We start from the raw sequence: 20,782 nt of genomic DNA, 5'->3' as shown, positions 1-20,782 counted from the left end.
CATGGAAATATCTACACCGCTATCTGTATGAACATGGAAATATCTACACCGCTATCTGTTTGAACATGGAAATACCTACACCGCTATCTGCATGAAAATGGAAATATATACACAACTATCTGCATATAAATGGAAATATCTACACAGCTATCTCTTTGCTCATGGAAATAGCTACACCGCTATCTCTATAAACATGGAAATATCTACACCGCCATCTGTATGAACATGGAAATATCTACACCGCCATCTGTATTAAGAGGGAGATATCTACACCGCTATCTGTATAAACATGGAAATATATACACCGCTATCTGTATGAACATGGAAATATCTACACCGCTCTCTGTATAAACACGGAAATATGTACACCGCTACCTGTATAAACATGGAAGTATCAGCACCGCTATCGGTATGAACATGGCAATATCTACACGGCTATCTGTATGAACATGGAAATATCTACACAGCCATCTGTATGAACATGGAAATATCTTCACCGCCATCTGTATGAACATGGATATATCTACACAGCCATCTGGATGAACATGGAAATATCTGCACCGCTATCTGTACGAAGATGGAAATATCTACACCGCTATCTGTATGAACATGGATATATCTACACAGCCATCTGGATGAACATGGAAATATCTACACCGTAATCTGTATGAACATTGAAATATCTTCAGCGCCATCTGTAGGAACATGGATATATCTACACAGCCATCTGTATGAACATGGAAATATCTTCACCGCCATCTGTATGAACATGGAAATACATGCACCGCTATCTGTATGAACATGGAAATATCGACACCGCTATCTGTATGAACATGGAAATATCTACATCACTATCTGTATGAACATGGAAATATCTTCACCACCATCTGTATGAACATGGATATATCTACACAGCCATCTGGATGAACATGGAAATATCTACACCGCTATCTGTGTAAACATGCATACATTTTCACCGCTATCTGTATAAACATGGAAATATCTACACCGCTATCTTTATGAACATGGAAATATCTACACCGCTATCTGTATGAACATGGAAATATCTACACCGCTATCTGTATGAACATGGAAATATCTTCACCGCCATCTGTATGAACATGGATATATCTACACAGCCATCTGGATGAACATGGAAATATCTGCACCGCTATCTGTATGAAGATGGAAATATCTACACCGCTATCTGTATGAACATGGATATATCTACACAGCCATCTGGATGAACATGGAAATATCTACACCGCCATCTGTATGAACATGGAAATATCTTCAGCGCCATCTGTAGGAACATGGATATATCTACACAGCCATCTGTATGAACATGGAAATATCTACACCGCTATCTGTATGAACATGAAAATATCTACACCGCTATCTGTAGGAACATGGAAATATCTTCACCGCCATCTGTATGAACATGGATATGTCTACACAGCCATCTGTATGAACATTTAAATATCTACACCGCCATCTGTATTAAGATGGAGATATCTACACAAATATCTGCATAAACATGGAAATATATACACCGCTATCTGTATAAACATGGAAATATCTACAACGCTATGTGTATAAACATGGAAATATCTACACCGCTATCTGTATAAACATGGAAATATCTACACCGCTACCTGTATAAACATGGAAATATCAGCACCGCTATCAGTATGAACATGGAAGTTTCTACACCGCCATCTGTATGAACATGGAAATATCTTCACCGCCATCCGTATGAACATGGAAATATCTGCACCGCCATCTGTATGAACATATAAATATCTACACCGCCATCTGTATTAAGATGGAGATATCTACACCGCTATCTGTATAAACATGGAAATATCTACACCGCTATCTGTATAAACATGGAAATATCTACACCGCTATCTGTATAAACATGGAAATATCTACACCGCTACCTGTATAAACATGGAAATATCAGCACCGCTATCTGTATGAACATGGAAATATCTACACCGCAGTCTCTATGAACATGGAAATATCGTCACCGCCATCTGCATGAACATGGATATATCTACACAGCCATCTGTATGAACAAGGAAATATATTCACCGCCATCTGTATGAACATGGATATGTCTACACAGCCGTCTGGATGAACATGGAAATATCTACACCGCTATCTTTTTAAACATGCATACATCTTCACCGCTATCTGTATAAACATGGAAATATCTACACCGCTATCTGTATGAACATGGAAATATCTACACTGCTATCTGTTTGAACATGGAAATATCTACACCGCTATCTGCATGAAAAAGGAAATATCTACACAACTATCTGCATATAAATGGAAATATCCACACAGCTATCTCTTTGCACATGGAAATAACTACACCGCTATCTCTATAAACATGGAAATATCTACACCGCCATCTGTATGAACATGGAAATATCTACACCGCCATCAGAATTAAGAAGGAGATATCTACACCGCTATCTTTATAAACATGGAAATATCTACACCGCTATCTGTATGAACATGGAAATATCTACACCGCTATCTGTATAAACACGGAAATATGTACACCGCTACCTGTATAAACATGGAAGTATCAGCACCGCTATCGGTATGAACATGGCAATATCTACATGTCTATCTGTATGAACATGGAAATATCTACACGGCTATCTGTATAAACATGGAAATATCTACACCGCTATCTGTATGAACATGGAAATATCTACACCGCTATCTGTTTGAACATGGAAATACCTACACCGCTATCTGCATGAAAATGGAAATATATACACAACTATCTGCATATAAATGGAAATATCTACACAGCTATCTCTTTGCTCATGGAAATAGCTACACCGCTATCTCTATAAACATGGAAATATCTACACCGCCATCTGTATGAACATGGAAATGTCTACACCGCCATCTGTATTAAGAGGGAGATATCTACACCGCTATCTGTATAAACATGGAAATATATACACCGCTATCTGTATGAACATGGAAATATCTACACCGCTCTCTGTATAAACACGGAAATATGTACACCGCTACCTGTATAAACATGGAAGTATCAGCACCGCTATCGGTATGAACATGGCAATATCTACACGGCTATCTGTATGAACATGGAAATATCTACACAGCCATCTGTATGAACATGGAAATATCTTCACCGCCATCTGTATGAACATGGATATATCTACACAGCCATCTGGATGAACATGGAAATATCTGCACCGCTATCTGTACGAAGATGGAAATATCTACACCGCTATCTGTATGAACATGGATATATCTACACAGCCATCTGGATGAACATGGAAATATCTACACCGCCATCTGTATGAACATTGAAATATCTTCAGCGCCATCTGTAGGAACATGGATATATCTACACAGCCATCTGTATGAACATGGAAATATCTACACCGCTATCTGTATGAACATGGAAATATCTACACCGCTATCTGTATGAACCTGGAAATATCTTCACCGCCATCTGTATGAACATGGATATGTCTACACAGCCATCTGTATGAACATTTAAATATCTACACCGCCATCTGTATTAAGATGGAGATATCTACACAAATATCTGCATAAACATGGAAATATCTACACCGCTATCTGTATAAACATGGAAATATCTACAACTCTATGTGTATAAACATGGAAATATCTACACCGCTATCTGTATAAACATGGAAATATCTACACCGCTACCTGTATAAACATGGAAATATCAGCACCGCTATCAGTATGAACATGGAAGTTTCTACACCGCCATCTGTATGAACATGGAAATATCTTCACCGCCATCCGTATGAACATGGAAATATCTGCACTGCCATCTGTATGAACATATAAATATCTACACCGCCATCTGTATTAAGATGGAGATATCTACACCGCTATCTGTATAAACATGGAAATATCTACACCGCTATCTGTATAAACATGGAAATATCTACACCGCTATCTGTATAAACATGGAAATATCTACACCGCTACCTGTATAAACATGGAAATATCAGCACCGCTATCTGTATGAACATGGAAATATCTACACCGCAGTCTGTATGAACATGGAAATATCGTCACCGCCATCTGCATGAACATGGATATATCTACACAGCCATCTGTATGAACATGGAAATATCTTCACCGCCATCTGTATGAACATGGATATGTCTACACAGCCGTCTGGATGAACATGGAAATATCTACACCGCTATCTTTGTAAACATGCATACATCTTCACCGCTATCTGTATAAACATGGAAATATCTACACCGCTATCTGTATGAACATGGAAATATCTACACCGCTATCTGTTTGAACATGGAAATATCTACACCGCTATCTGCATGAAAAAGGAAATATCTACACAACTATCTGCATATAAATGGAAATATCTACACAGCTATCTCTTTGCACATGGAAATAACTACACCGCTATCTCTATAAACATGGAAATATCTACACCGCCATCTGTATGAACATGGAAATATCTACACCGCCATCAGAATTAAGAAGGAGATATCTACACCGCTATCTGTATAAACATGGAAATATCTACACCGCTATCTGTATGAACATGGAAATATCTACACCGCTATCTGTATAAACACGGAAATATGTACACCGCAACCTGTATAAACATGGAAGTATCAGCACCGCTATCGGTATGAACATGGCAATATCTACATGTCTATCTGTATGAACATGGAAATATCTACACCGCTATCTGTATAAACATGGAAATATCTACACCGCTATCTGTATGAACATGGAAATATCTACACCGCTATCTGTTTGAACATGGAAATACCTACACCGCTATCTGCATGAAAATGGAAATATATACACAACTATCTGCATATAAATGGAAATATCTACACAGCTATCTCTTTGCTCATGGAAATAGCTACACCGCTATCTCTATAAACATGGAAATATCTACACCGCCATCTGTATGAACATGGAAATATCTACACCGCCATCTGTATTAAGAAGGAGATATCTACACCGCTATCTGTATAAACATGGAAATATATACACCGCTATCTGTATGAACATGGAAATATCTACACCGCTCTCTGTATAAACACGGAAATATGTACACCGCTACCTGTATAAACATGGAAGTATCAGCACCGCTATCGGTATGAACATGCCAATATATACACGGCTATCTGTATGAACATGGAAATATCTACAACGCCATCTGTATGAACATGGAAATATCTTCACCGCCATCTGTAGGAACATGGATATATCTACACAGCCATCTGTATGAACATGGAAATATCTACACCGCTATCTGTATGAACATGGAAATATCTACACCGCTATCTGTATGAACATGGAAATAACTTCACCGCCATCTGTATGAACATGGATATGTCTACACAGCCATCTGTATGAAAATTTAAATATCTACACCGCCATCAGTATTAAGATGGGGATATCTACACAACTATCTGCATAAACATGGAAATATCTACACCGCTATCTGTATAAACATGGAAATATCTACACCGCTATGTGTATAAACATGGAAATATCTACACCGCTATCTGTATAAACATGGAAATAGCTACACCGCTACCTGTATAAACATGGAAATATCAGCACCGCTATCAGTATGAACATGGAAGTTTCTACACCGCCATCTGTATGAACATGGAAATATCTTCACCGCCATCCGTATGAACATGGAAATATCTGCACCGCCATCTGTATGAACATATAAATATCTACACCACCATCTGTATTAAGATGGAGATATCTACACCGCTATCTGTATAAACATGGAAATATCTACACCGCTATCTGTATAAACATGGAAATATCTACACCGCTATCTGTATGAACATGGATATATCTACACAGCCATCTGGATGAACATGGAAATATCTACACCGCTATCTGTGTAAACATGCATACATTTTCACCTCTATCTGTAAAAACATGGAAATATCTACACCGCTATCTTTATGAACATGGAAATATCTACACCGCTCTCTGTATGAACATGGAAATATATGCACCGCTATCTGTATGAACATGGAAATATCTACACCGCTATCTGTATGAACATGGAAATATCTACACCGCCATCTGTATGAACATGGAAATATCTTCACCGCCATCTGTATGAACATGGATATATCTACACAGCCATCTGGATGAACATGGAAATATCTACACCGTTGTCTGTGTAAACATGCATACATTTTCACCGCTATCTGTATAAACATGGAAATATCTACACCGCTATCTTTATGAACATGGAAATATCTACACCGCTATCTGTTTGAACTTTGAGATATATACAGCGCTATCTGCTTGAAAATGGATATATCTACACTGCTATCTGTATGAACATGGAAATACATACACCGCTATCTGAATGAACAAGGAAATATCTACACCGCTTTCTGTATGAACTTGGAAATATCTACACCGCTATCTGTATGAACATGGAAATATCTTCACCGCCATCTGTATGAACATGGATATATCTACACAGCCATCTGGATTAACATGGAAATATCTGCACCGCTATCTGTATGAAGATGGAAATATCTACACCGCTATCTGTATGAACATGGATATATCTACACAGTCATCTGGATGAACATGGAAATATCTACACCGCTATCTGTGTAAACATGCATACATCTTCACCGCTATCTGTATAAACATGGAAATATCTACACCGCTATCTTTCTGAACACGGAAATATCTACACTGCTAACTGTTTGAACAGGGAAATATATACACCGCTATCTGCATGAAAATTGAAATATCTACACAGCTATCTGCATATACATGGTAGTATCTACACAGCTATCTCTTTACACATGGAAATAAGTGCACCACTATCTGTATGAACATGGAAATATCTACACCGCCGTCTGCATGAACAAGGAAATATCTGCACCGCCATCTGTATGAACATATAAATATCTACACCACCATCTGTATTAAGATGGAGATATCTACACCGCTATCTGTACAAACATGGAAATATCTACACCAATATCTGTATGAACATGGAAATATCTACACCGCTATCTGTTTGAACAGGTAAGTATATACACCGCTATCTGCTTGAAAATGGAAATATCTATACAGCTATCTGCATATACCTGGGAATATCTATACAGCTATCTCTTTACACATGGAAATAACTACACCACTATCTGTATGAACATGGAAATATCTACACCGCCATCTGTATGAACATGGAAATATCTACACCGCCATCAGAATTAAGAAGGAGATATCTACACCGCTATCTGTATAAACATGGAAATATCTACACCGCTATCTGTATGAACATGGAAATATCTACACCGCTATCTGTATAAACACGGAAATATGTACACCGCTACCTGTATAAACATGGAAGTATCAGCACCGCTATCGGTATGAACATGGCAATATCTACACGTCTATCTGTATGAACATGGAAATATCTACACCGCTATCTGTATAAACATGGAAATAAGTTCACCGCCATCTGTATGAACATGGATATGTCTACACAGCCATCTGGATGAACATGGAAATATCTACACCGCTATCTGTATGAACATGGAAATAACTACACCGCTATCTGTATGAACATGGAAATATCTACACAGACATCTGGATGAACACGGAAATATCTACACCGCTATCTGTATGAACATGGAAATACATGCACCGCTATCTGTATGAACATGGAAATATCTACACCGCTATCTGTATGAACATGGAAATATCTACACCGCTATCTGTATGAACATGGAAATATCTACACAGACATCTGGATGAACACGGAAATATCTACACCGCTATCTGTATGAACATGGAAATATCTACACTGCTGTCTGTATGAACATGGAAATACCTACACCGCTATCTGTATGAACATGGAAATATCTACATCGCTATCTGTATGAACATGGAAATATCTTCACCGCCATCTGTATGAACATGGATATAACTACACAGCCATCTGGATGAACATGGAAATATCTACACCGCTATCTGTATAAACATGGAAATATCAGCACCGCTATCTGTATGAACATGGAAATATCTGCACCGCCGTCTGTATGAACATGGAAATATCGTCACCGCCATCTGTATGAACATGGATATATCTACACAGACATCTGTATGAACATGGAAATATCTTCACCGCCATCTGTATGAACATGGATATGTCTACACAGCCATCTGGATGAACATGGAAATATCTACACCGCTATCTGTATGAACATGGAAATATCTACACCGCTATCTGTATGAACATGGAAATATCTACACAGACATCTGGATGAACACGGAAATATCTACACCGCTATCTGTATGAACATGGAAATACATGCACCGCTATCTGTATGAACATGGGAATATCTACACCGCTATCTGTATGAACATGGAAATATCTACACCGATATCTGTATGAACATGGAAATATCTTCACCGCCATCTGTATGAACATGGATATATCTACACAGCCATCTGGATGAACATGGAAATATCTACACCGCTATCTGTGTAAACATGCATACATTTTCACCGCTATCTGTATAAACATGGAAATATCTACACCGCCATCTCTATGAACATGGAAATATCTACACAGCCATCTGGATGAACATGGAAATATCTATACCGCCATCTGTATGAACATGGAAATATCTTCAGCGCCATCTGTAGGAACATGGATATATCTACACAGCCATCTGTATGAACATGGAAATATCTACACCGCTATCTGTATGAACATGGAAATATCTACACCGCTATCTGTATGAACATGGAAATATCTTCACCGCCATCTGTATGAACATGGATATGTCTACACAGCCATCTGTATGAACATTTAAATATCTACACCGCCATCTGTATTAAGATGGAGATATCTACACAACTATCTGCATAAACATGGAAATATCTACACCGCTATCTGTATAAACATGGAAATATCTACAACGCTATGTGTATAAACATGGAAATATCTACACCGCTATCTGTATAAACATGGAAATATCTACACCGCTACCTGTATAAACATGGAAATATCAGCACCGCTATCAGTATGAACATGGAAGTTTCTACACCGCCATCTGTATGAACATGGAAATATCTTCACCGCCATCCGTATGAACATGGAAATATCTGCACCGCCATCTGTATGAACATATAAATATCTACACCGCCATCTGTATTAAGATGGAGATATCTACACCGCTATCTGTATAAACATGGAAATTTCTACACCGCTATCTGTATAAACATGGAAATATCTACACCGCTATCTGTATAAACATGGAAATATCTACACCGCTACCTGTATAAACATGGAAATATCAGCACCGCTATCTGTATGAACATGGAAATATCTACACCGCAGTCTGTATGGACATGGAAATATCGTCACCGCCATCTGCATGAACATGGATATATCTACACAGCCATCTGTATGAACATGGAAATATCTTCACCGCCATCTGTATGAACATGGATATGTCTACACACCCGTCTGGATGAACATGGAAATATCTACACCGCTATCTGTGTAAACATGCATACATCTTCACCGCTATCTGTATAAACATGGAAATATCTACACCGCTATCTGGATGAACATGGAAATATCTACACCGCTATCTGTTTGAACATGGAAATATCTACACCACTATCTGCATGAAAAAGGAAATATCTACACAACTATCTGCATATAAATGGAAATATCTACACAGCTATCTCTTTGCACATGGAAATAACTACACCGCTATATCTATAAACATGGAAATATCTACACCGCCATCTGTATGAACATGGAAATATCTACACCGCCATCAGAATTAAGAAGGAGATATCTACACCGCTATCTGTATAAACATGGAAATATCTACACCGCTATCTGTATGAACATGGAAATATCTACACCGCTATCTGTATAAACACGGAAATATGTACACCGCTACCTGTATAAACATGGAAGTATCAGCACCGCTATCGGTATGAACATGGCAATATCTACACGTCTATCTGTATGAACATGGAAATATCTACACCGCTAACTGTTTGAACATGGAAATACCTACACCGCTATCTGCATGAAAATGGAAATATATACACAACTATCAGCATATAAATGGAAATATCTACACAGCTATCTCTTTGCACATGGAAATAGCTACACCGCTATCTCTATAAAGATGGAAATATCTACACCGCCATCTGTATGAACATGGAAATATCTACACCGCCATCTGTATTAAGAAGGAGATATCTACACCGCTATCTGTATAAACATGGAAATATCTACACCGCTATCTGTATGAACATGGAAATATCTATACCGCTATCTGTATAAACACGGAAATATGTGCACCGCTACCTGTATAAACATGGAAGTATCAGCACCGCTATCGGTATGAACATGGCAATATCTACATGTCTATCTGTATGAACATGGAAATATCTACACCGCTATCTGTATAAACATGGAAATATCTACACCGCTATCTGTATGAACATGGAAATATCTACACCGCTATCTGTTTGAACATGGAAATACCTACACCGCTATCTGCATGAAAATGGAAATATATACACAACTATCTGCATATCAATGGAAATATCTACACAGCTATCTCTTTGCTCATGGAAATAGCTACACCGCTATCTCTATAAACATGGAAATATCTACACCGCCATCTGTATGAACATGGAAATATCTACACCGCCATCTGTATTAAGGAGATATCTACACCGCTATCTGTATAAACATGGAAATATATACACCGCTATCTGTATGAACATGGAAATATCTACACCGCTCTCTGTATAAACACGGAAATATGTACAACACTACCTGTATAAACATGGAAGTATCAGCACCGCTATCGGTATGAACATGGCAATATCTACACGGCTATCTGTATGAACATGGAAATATCTACACCGCCATCTGTATGAACATGGAAATATCTTCACCGCCATCTGTATGAACATGGATATGTCTACACAGCCATCTGGATGAACATGGAAATATCTACACCGCTATCTGTATGAACATGGAAATATCTACACCGCTATCTGTATGAACATGGAAATATCTACACAGACATCTGGATGAACACGGAAATATCTACACCGCTTTCTGTATGAACATGGAAATGCATGCACCGCTATCTGTATGAACATGGAAATATCTACACCACTATCTGTATGAACATGGAAATATCTACACCGCTATCGGTATGAACATGGAAATATCTTCACCGCCATCTGTATGAACATGGATATATCTACACAGCCATCTGGATGAACATGGAAATATCTGCACCGCTATCTGTATGAAGATGGAAATATCTACATCGCTATCTGTATGAACATGGATATATCTACAGAGCCTTCTGGATGAACATGGAAATATCTACACCCCCATCTGTATGAACATGGAAATATCTACACCGCTATCTGTATGAACATGGAAATATCTACACCGCTATCTGTATGAACATGGAAATATCTTCACCGCCATCTGTATGAACATGGATATGTCTACACAGCCATCTGTATGAACATTTAAATATCTACACCGCCATCTGTATTAAGATGGAGATATCTACACAACTATCTGCAAAAACATGGAAATATCTACACCGCTATCTGTGTAAACATGGAAATATCTACACCGCTACCTGTATAAACATGGAAATATCTACACCACTATCTGTATAAACATGGAAGTATCTACACCGCTACCTGTATAAACATGGAAATATCAGCACCGCTATCTGTATGAACATGGAAATATCTACACCGCCGTCTGTATGAACATGGAAATATCGTCACCGCCATCTGTATGAACATGGATATATCTACACAGCCATCTGTATGAACATGGAAATATCTTCACCGCAATCTGTATGAACATGGATATGTCTACACAGCCATCTGGATGAACATGGAAATATCTACACCGCTATCTGCATGAACATGGAAATATCTTCACCGCCATCTGTATGAACATGGATATATCTACACAGCCATCTGGATGAACATGGAAATATCTGCACCGCTATCTGTATGAAGATGGAAATATCTACACCGCTATCTGTATGAACATGGATATATCTACACAGCCATCTGGATGAACATGGAAATATCTACACCGCCATCTGTATGAACATGGAAATATCTTCAGCGCCATCTGTAGGAACATGGATATATCTACACAGCCATCTGTATGAACATGGAAATATCTACACCACTATCTGTATGAACATGGAAATATCTACACCGCTATCTGTATGAACATGGAAATATCTTCACCGCCATCTGTATGAACATGGATATGTCTACACAGCCATCTGTATGAACATTTAAATATCTACACCGCCATCTGTATTAAGATGGAGATATCTACACAACTATCTGCATAAACATGGAAATATCTACACCGCTATCTGTATAAACATGGAAATATCTACAACGCTTTGTGTATAAACATGGAAATATCTACACCGCTATCTGTATAAACATGGAAATATCTACACCGCTACCTGTATAAACATGGAAATATCAGCACCGCTATCAGTATGAACATGGAAGTTTCTACACCGCCATCTGTATGAACATGGAAGTATCTTCACCGCCATCCGTATGAACATGTAATTATCTGCACCGCCATCTGTATGAACATATAAATATCTACACCGCCATCTGTATTAAGATGGAGATATCTACACCGCTATCTGTATAAACATGGAAATATCTACACCGCTATCTGTATAAACATGGAAATATCTACACCGCTATCTGTATAAACATGGAAATATCTACACCGCTACCTGTCTAAACATGGAAATATCAGCACCGCTATCTGTATGAACATGGAAATATCTACACCGCAGTCTGTATGAACATGGAAATATCGTCACCGCCATCTGCATGAACATGGATATATCTACACAGCCATCTGTATGAACATGGAAATATCTTCACCGCCATCTGTATGAACATGGATATGTCTACACAGCCGTCTGGATGAACATGGAAATATCTACACCGCTATCTGTGTAAACATGCATACATCTTCACCGCTATCTGTATAAACATGGAAATATCTACACCGCTATCTGTATGAACATGGAAATATCTACACCGCTATCTGTTTGAACATGGAAATATCTACACCGCTATCTGTATGAACATGGAAATATCTACACCGCTATCTGTATAAACACGGAAATATGTACACCGCTACCTGTATAAACATGGAAGTATCAGCACCGCTATCGGTATGAACATGGCAATATCTACAAGTCTATCTGTATGAACATGGAAATATCTACACCGCTATCTGTATAAACATGGAAATATCTACACCGCTATCTGTATGAACATGGAAGTATCTACACCGCTATCTGTTTGAACATGGAAATACCTACACCGCTATCTGCATGAAAATGGAAATATATACACAACTATCTGCATATAAATGGAAATATCTACACAGCTATCTCTTTGCACATGGAATTAGCTACACCGCTATCTCTATAAAGATGGAAATATCTACACCGCCATCTGTATGAACATGGAAATATCTACACCGCCATCTGTATTAAGGAGATATCTACACCGCTATCTGTATAAACATGGAAATATATACACCGCTATCTGTATGAACATGGAAATATCTACACCACTCTCTGTATAAACACGGAAATATGTACACCGCTACATGTATAAACATGGAAGTATCAGCACCGCTATCGGTATGAACATGGCAATATCTACACGGCTATCTGTACGAACATGGAAATATCTACACCGCCATCTGTATGAACATGGAAATATCTTCACCGCCATCTGTATGAACATGGATATGTCTACACAGCCATCTGGATGAACATGGAAATATCTACACCGCTATCTGTATGAACATGGAAATATCTACACCGCTATCTGTATGAACATGGAAATATCTACACAGACATCTGGATGAACACGGAAATATCTACACCGCTATCTGTATGAACATGGAAATACATGCACCGCTATCTGTATGAACATGGAAATATCTACACCGCTATCTGTATGAACATGGAAATATCTACACCGCTATCTGTATGAACATGGAAATATCTTCACCGCCATCTGTATGAACATGGATATATCTACACAGCCATCTGGATGAACATGGAAATATCTACACCGCTATCTGTGTAAACATGCATACATTTTCACCGCTATCTGTATAAACATGGAAATATCTACACCGCTATCTTTATGAACATGGAAATATCTACACCGCTATCTGTATGAACATGGAAATATCTACACCGCTATCTGTATGAACATGGAAATATCTTCACCGCCATCTGTATGAACATGGATATATCTACACAGCCTTCTGGATGAACATGGAAATATCTACACCCCCATCTGTATGAACATGGAAATATCTTCACCGCCATCTGTAAGAACATGGATATATCTACACAGCCATCTGTATGAACATGGAAATATCTACACCGCTATCTGTATGAACATGGAAATATCTACACCGCTATCTGTAGGAACATGGAAATATCTTCACCGCCATCTGTATGAACATGGATATGTCTACACAGCCATCTGTATGAACATTTAAATATCTACACCGCCATCTGTATTAAGATGGAGATATCTACACAACTATCTGCATAAACATGGAAATATCTACACCGCTATCTGTGTAAACATGGAAATATCTACACCGCTACCTGTATAAACATGGAAATATCTACTCCGCTATCTGTATGAACATGGAAATATCTTCACCGTCATCTGTATGAACTTGGATTTATCTACACACCCATCTGGATGAACATGGAAATATCTACACCGCTATCTCTATGAACATGGAAATAGCTACACCGCTATCTGTATGAACATGGAAATATCTACACCGCTATCTGTATGAACATAGAAATATCTACACCGTTATCTGTATGAACATGGAAATATCTACACCGCTACCTGTATCAACATGGAAATATCAGCACCGCTATCTGTATGAACATGGAAATATCTACACAGCCTTCTGGATGAACATGGAAATATCTACACCGCTATCTGTATGAACATGGAAATATCTACACCGCTATCTGTATGAACATGGAAATATCTACACCGCTATCTGTATGAACATGGAAATATTTACACCGCTATCTGTATGAACATGGAAATATCTACCCCACTATCTGTGCAAACATGCATACATCTTCACCGCTATCTGTATAAACATGGAAATATCTATACCGCTATCTGTATGAACATGGAAATATCTACACCGCTAAGTGTTTGAACATGGAAATATCTACACCGCTATCTGCATGAAAATGGAAATATTTACACAGCTATCTGCATATACACGGAAATATCTACAAAGCTATTTCTTTACACATGAAATAACTACACCGCTATCTCTATAAACATGGAAATATCTACACCACCATCTGTATGAACATGGAAATAGCTGCACCGCCATCTGTATGAACATATAAATATCTACACCGCCATCTGTATTAAGATGGAGATATCTACACCGCTATCTGTATAAACATGGAAATATCTACACCGCTATCTGTATAAACGTGGAAATATCTACACCGCTATCTCTATAAACATGGAAATATCTACACCGCTACCTGTATAAACATGGAAATATCAGCACCGCTATCTGTATGAACATGGAAATATCTACACAGCTATCTGTATGAACATGGAAATATCTACACCGCTATCTGCAAGAAAATAGAAATATCTACACAGCTATCTGCATATACATGGAAATATCTACAAAGCTATCTCTTTACACATGGAAATAACTACACCGCTATCTCTATAAACGTGGAAATATCTACACCACTATCTGTATAAACATGGAAATATCTACACCGCTATCTGTATAAACATGGAAATATCTACACCGCTATTTGTATAAACATGGAAATATCTACACCGCTACCTGTATAAACATGGAAATATCAGCACCGCTATCTGTATTAACATGGAATTACCTACACTGCTATCTGTATGAACATGGAAATATCTACACCGATATCTGTATGAACATGGAAATATCTCCACCACCATCTGTATGAACATAGATATATCTACACAGCCATCTGGATGAACATGGAAATATCAGCACCGCTGTCTGTATGAACATGGAAATAACTACACCGCTATCTGTATGAACATGGAAATATCTACACCGCCATCTGTATGAACATGGAAATATCTTCACCGCCATCTGTATGAACATGGATATATCTACACAGCCATCTGGATGAACACGGAAATATCTACACCGCTATCTGTATGAGCATGGAAATATCTACACCGCTATCTGTGTAAACATGTATACATCTTCACCACTATCTGTTTAAACATGGAAATATCTACACTGTTATCTGCATGAACATGGAAATATCTACACCGCTATCTGTTTGAACATGGAAATATCTACACCGCTATCTGCATGAAAATGGAAATATCTACAAAGCTATCTGCATATACATGGAAATATCTATAGAGCTATCTCTTTACACATGGAAATAACTACAACGCTATCTCTATAAACATGGAAATATTTACACCGCCATCTGTATGAACATGGAAATATCTACACCGCTAACTGTTTGAACATGGAAATATCTACACCGCTATCTGCATGAAAATGGAAATATTTACACAGCTATCTGCATATACACGGAAATATCTACAAAGCTATTTCTTTACACATGGAAATAACTACACCGCTATCTCTATAAACATGGTAATATCTACAGCGCCATCTGTATGAACATGGAAATATCTGCACCGCCATCTGTATGATCATATAAATATCTACACAGCCATCTGTATTAAGATGGAGATATCTACTCCGCTATCTGTATAAACATGGAAATATCTACAGCGATATCTGCATAAACATGGAAATATCTAAACCGCTATCTGTATGAACATGGAAATATCTTCACCGCCATCTGTATGAACATGGATTTATCTACACACCCATCTGGATGAACATGGAAATATCTACACCGCTATCTGTATGAACATGGAAATAGCTACACCGCTATCTGTATGAACATGGAAATATCTACACCGCTATCTGTATGAACATAGAAATATCTACACCGTTATCTGTATGAACATGGAAATATCTACACTGCTACCTGTATCAACATGGAAATATCAGCACCGCTATCTGTATGAACATGGAAATATCTACACAGCCTTCTGGACGAACATGGAAATATCTACACCGCTATCTGTATGAACATGGAAATATCTACACCGCTATCTGTATGAACATGGAAATATCTACACCACTATCTGTATGAACATGGAAATATTTACACCGCTATCTGTATGAACATGGAAATATCTACCCCACTATCTGTGCAAACATGCATACATCTTCACCGCTATCTGTATAAACATGGAAATATCTACACCGCTATCTGTATGAACATGGAAATATCTACACCGCTAACTGTTTGAACATGGAAATATCTACACCGCTATCTGCATGAAAATGGAAATATTTACACAGCTATCTGCATATACACGGAAATATCTACAAAGCTATTTCTTTGCAAATGGAAATAACTACACCGCTATCTCTATAAACATGGAAATATCTACACCACCATCTGTATGAACATGGAAATATCTGCACCGTCATCTGTATGAACATATACATATCTACACCGCCATCTGTATTAAGATGGAGATATCTACACCGCTATCTGTATAAACATGGAAATATCTACACCACTATCTGTATAAACGTGGAAATATCTACTCCGCTATCTCTATAAACATGGAAATATCTACACCGCTACCTGTATAAACATGGAAATATCAGCACCGCTATCTGTATGAACATGGAAATATCTACACCGCTATCTGTATGAACATGGAAATATCTACACCGCTATCTGCATGAAAATAGAAATATCTACACAGCTATCTGCATATACATGGAAATATCTACAAAGCTATCTCTTTACACATGGAAATAACTACACCGCTATCTCTATAAAGATGGAAATATCTACACCACTATCTGTATAAACATGGAAATATCTACACCGCTATCTGTATAAACATGGAAATATGTACACCGCTATTTGTATAAACATGGAAACATCTACACCGCTACCTGTATAAACATGGAAATATTAGCACCGCTATCTGTATTAACATGGAATTACCTACACTGCTATCTGTATGAACATGGAAATATCTACACCGATATCTGTATGAACATGGAAATATCTTCACCACCATCTGTATGAACATAGATATATCTACACAGCCATCTGGATGAACATGGAAATATCAGCACCGCTGTCTGTATGAACATGGAAATATCTACACCGCTATCTGTATGAACATGGAAATATCTACTCCGCTATCTGTATGAACATGGAAATATCTTCACCGCCATCTGTATGAACATGGATATATCTACACAGCCATCTGAATGAACACGGAAATATCTACACCGCTATCTGTATGAGTATGGAAATATCTACACCGCTATCTGTGTAAACATGTATACATCTTCACCACTATCTGTTTAAACATGGAAATATCTACACTGCTATCTGCATGAACATGGAAATATCTACACCGCTATCTGTTTGAACATGGAAATATCTACACCGCTATCTGCATGAAAATGGAAATATCTTCAAAGCTATCTGCATATACATGGAAATATCTATACAGCTATCCCTTTACACATGGAAATAACTACACCGCTATCTCTATAAACGTGGAAATATCTACACCGCAATCTGTATGAACATGGAAATATCTACACCGCTAACTGTTTGAACATGGAAATATCTACACCGCTATCTGCATGAAAATGGAAATATTTACACAGCTATCTGCATATACACGGAAATATCTACAAAGCTATTTCTTTACACATGGAAATAACTACACCGCTATCTCTATAAACATGGAAATATCTACACCACCATCTGTATGAACATGGAAATATCTGCACCGCCATCTGTATGAACATGGAGATATCTACACCACTATCTGCATGAAAATAGAAATATCTACACAGCTATCTGCATATACATGGAAATATCTACAAAGCTATCTCTTTACACATGGAAATAACTACACCGCTATCTCTATAAACATGGAAATATCTACACCACTATCTGTATCAACATGGAAATATCTACACCGCTATCTGTATAAACATGGAAATATCTACACCGCTATTTGTATAAACATGGAAATATCTACACCGCTACCTGTATAAACATGGAAATATCAGCACCGCTATCTGTATTAACATGGAATTACCTACACTGCTATCTGTATGAACATGGAAATATCTAAACCGATATCTGTATGAACATGGAATTATCTTCACCACCATCTGTATGAACATAGATATATCTACACCGCCATCTGTATGAACATGGAAATATCTGCACCGCCATCAGTATGATCTTATAATTATCTACACCGCCATCAGTATTAAGATGGAGATATTTACACCGCTATCTGTATAAACATGGAAATATCTACACCGATATCTGTATAAACATGGAAATATCTACACCGCTATCTGTATGAACATGGAAATAACTTCCCCGCCATCTGTATGAACATGGATATATCTACACAGCCATCTGGATGAACATGGAAATATCTACACCGCTATCTGTATGAACATGGAAATAGCTACACCGCAATCTGTATGAACATGGAAATATCTACACCGCTATCTGTATGAACATGGAAATATCTACACCGCTATCTGTATGAACATGGAAATACCTTCACCGCCATCTGTATGAACATGGATATATCTAAACAGCCATCTGGATGAATATGGAAATATCTACACCGCTATCTGTATGAACATGGAAATATCTACACCGCTATCTGTATGAACATGGAAATATCTACACCGCTATCTGTGTTAACATGCATACATCTTCACCGCTATCTGTATAAACATGGAAATATCTACACCGCTATCTGTATGAACATGGAAATATCTACACAGCTATCTGTTTGAACATGGAAATATCTACACCGGTGTCTGCATGAAAATGTTAATATCTACAGAGCTCTCTGCATTTACATGGAAATATCTACAAAGCTATTTCTTTACACATGGAAATATCTACACCGCAATCTCTATAAACATGGAAATATCTACACCGCCATCTGAATGAACTTGGAAATATCTGCACCGCCATCTGTATGAACATATAAATATCTACACCGCCATCTGTATTAAGATGGAGATATCTACACCGCTATCTGTATAAACATGAAAATATCTACACCGCTATCTGTATAAACATGGAAATATCTACACCGCTATCTTTATAAACATGGAAATATCAACACCGCTACCTGTATAAACATGGAAATATCAGCACCGCTATCTGTATGAACATAGAATTATCTACACCGCTATCTCTATGAATATGGAAATATCTACACTGCTATCTGTATGAACATGGAAATAGCTACACCGCTATCTGTATGAACATGGAAATATCTTCACCGCCACCTGTATGAACATGGATATATCTACACAGCCATCTGGATGAACATGGAAATATCTACACCGCAATCTGTATGAACATGGAAATAGCTACACCTCTATCTGTATGAACATGGAATTATCTACACCGCT

The sequence above is a fragment of the Gorilla gorilla genome, chromosome 16, assembly GCF_029281585.2.
Source record: "Gorilla gorilla gorilla isolate KB3781 chromosome 16, NHGRI_mGorGor1-v2.1_pri, whole genome shotgun sequence".
NCBI lineage: Eukaryota > Metazoa > Chordata > Mammalia > Primates > Hominidae > Gorilla > Gorilla gorilla.
This window is presented reverse-complemented; position numbering follows the sequence as displayed.